The 2,424-nt window shown below is 42.2% G+C and overlaps 1 long non-coding RNA gene across 1 annotated transcript; it reads right to left on the bottom strand.

Moving 5' to 3' along the window:
- Nucleotides 1-586: 586 nt before the first annotated feature.
- Nucleotides 587-1,966, bottom strand: LOC147358957 (uncharacterized). The gene is made up of 2 exons (XR_015140439.1): nt 1,872-1,966; nt 587-1,351 (listed from the first exon to the last, which is right to left on the bottom strand). It is a non-coding gene; the product is annotated as an uncharacterized LOC147358957 (long non-coding RNA).
- Between the last annotated feature and the right edge of the window lie 458 nt (nt 1,967-2,424).

Below are 2,424 nucleotides of genomic sequence, written 5' to 3'. Positions count from 1 at the left end.
CCATGTCTCTGTAGGACACACATTTTTTCAAAGGTGTTGTGTTGTGTGTGTGTGCTCAGTTGTGTCCAGCTCTTTGCAACTTCATGAACTATACCCCGCCAGACTCCTCTGTCCATGGAATGTTCCAGGCAAGAACACTGGAGTGGTTGCCACGCCTCCTCCAGGGACCGTCTCAAGCCAGGGATTGAAGCTGCGTCTCCTGCGTCTCCTGCGTTGGCAGGCAGATTCTTTACCACTAGTGTCACCTGGGAGGATTTTCTTCAAAGAGGAGGGAATACGCATTTCAAGACCTGGGTTAACCAGGGTGAGTCTGGGCTGGGAGACTTTGCTGTACTCAACAGTTAGTACAGCTTCACGCTGCTGCTGCTGCTAAGTCGCTTCAGTCGTGTCCGACTCTGCGACCCCTGAGACGGCAGCCCACCAGGCTCCCCCGTCCCTGGGATTCTCCAGGCAAGAACACTGGAGTGGATTGCCATTTCCTTCTTCATAGTTAGCAGCAAATTCTCTTGGAGACCAGGACCTATGCAATGTCAGTCCATCTGGGAACCAGGTACATCCTTGTTTTCCTTTCCTTTCCTTTCCTTAATTTTTTTTTTTTTAATTTGAACATTCTGTTTTAATGGTCGACTATTTTAGCTCCAATTTTGTGCAACCTCAGAATCAAAGCGATTTAAAGAAACTGTTTTCGAGGTAAGTCAGGCCTATGTTTCCCGTCTGGAATATGAACAAAGAAAAGGATGAATCATCCGCCAACCTCGCGTCGTGAACTGATATTAGCACTGTGGTTAACCCTTCCCGACTGTGTTCTATTGATTGAGCAACGAAACCCTGCTCGAACTTCTTTGCTCCTCCCTTTTCACACAAGGCTTTCACTTAATGAACTGGCTCCTGAGATGTGAATTGTTGTCATTCCTTGAGCCGCTGAGTTAAAAATACCCAGACTTCATCAGTAAGAATTATAGAGTTAGGTTTTTTTCCAGTCTGCCAGTATCACCATAAAAATGTGAATAACATCTTTAGATCAAATAGTACATAAAAGAAACTTTAGCAATAAAAATTAATAGGGTATCCATTTACTGCCTTACGGTCTGTTGCTTATTGAATTAGTCCAGTTGCTGGGGATAAAATCATGAAGCTTACTAAAGAAAAATAACATAAAAATGTATTTGTTTATGATCTTTCAATACCAAGAGAGGAATCAAATCCCTGATTTGAAAATCATTTTTCAAAAATATAACAGAATACAGAATAAAAAAGCAATTTACCTCTACCCAGTAGGATATGTTCAGACTGCAGGAATCAGGCAAAGGAGCTCTCCTCCATGTGCAGTTTTTCAAGGTGAAAGAAAATCCTTGTCAAATCCCAGCAGTGGAAGGAAATGAGGAACGGTGATTAATAACAGTGTTGGCAGGACAAAACAAACCTTGAGATCTAAACAATCTTCCATCATACAGAAGGCACATGAATGTATTCTCTCTCTGCGTTTTTTAATTGTTGGCTTGTTATTTCTAAAATACTGTGGAATTCAGTTTAAATGTCTGCAAATATTTCTCATCCTTAAAGTAGAATTATAGACAGTATTAGTCAGCCACATACATACCCAAATGCTCCTATTATTTTGAAGGACATAAAATACTTCTGCTTTTCCAAGAGTTATTTAGTAGTTCGAAACCAACGTTGCTCATCCACTGTCTCATACAGCTCCCAGCTACATAAACTGAACACCACTGCGGCTTGGACCACCTTATTTCAGAGCACGACTCGGTTTATTATGCCTCTCCTTAAACAAATAAGCAAATATAATCACAAACATCCTCCCTTGGAATATTTCACCTGATTAACAAACTCATACATTTGTTTTTCTTTTTTACCTTTGATCCATAGGTTTAAGGGATCACAAATGGTGTCCTCTCTGAAATAGGATACTTCTGTTCCATTTGGGATTCCTCAAACTTGAACATTCATCCTTCCAAGTAAGAAAATGATAGCACTATAAGAGAGATTGCTCACCTGTCAAACTGTACATATTAGGGTGACACCAGCTGTTGTTAAGAGGAGGGCATGGCCACCCACTCCAGTGTTCTTGCCTGGAAAATCCCATGGGCGGAGGAGCCTGGTGGGCTACAGTTCATGGGGTCGCAAAGACTGAAGCAACTTAGCACACAGCTGTTGTTAACAAATGTATCTCAAAATGATCCAAACAATTTAGATCATTTTGCATTTCACAATATTACTGGAAAGGCAAATGTTTTGGTGGGATAACTCTCATCCATGTAATAACTCAGGGACGCAGGTTCACACCGCCTCTGCAATGGGTAATACCAACACTGATTGGTGACCGTCATCCCCACCAGCCTGAGGGGATGAAACAGGGACCACATACGAGAGCACCGGAAGAGGCTCGCAGCAGCTCCTCAGGTGACT

The sequence above is a fragment of the Bos grunniens genome, chromosome 14, assembly GCF_055505025.1.
Source record: "Bos grunniens cultivar Pamir isolate PY7600 chromosome 14, Bosgru_T2T1.0, whole genome shotgun sequence".
Taxonomy (NCBI): Eukaryota; Metazoa; Chordata; class Mammalia; order Artiodactyla; family Bovidae; genus Bos; species Bos grunniens.
This window is presented reverse-complemented; position numbering and strand designations above follow the sequence as displayed.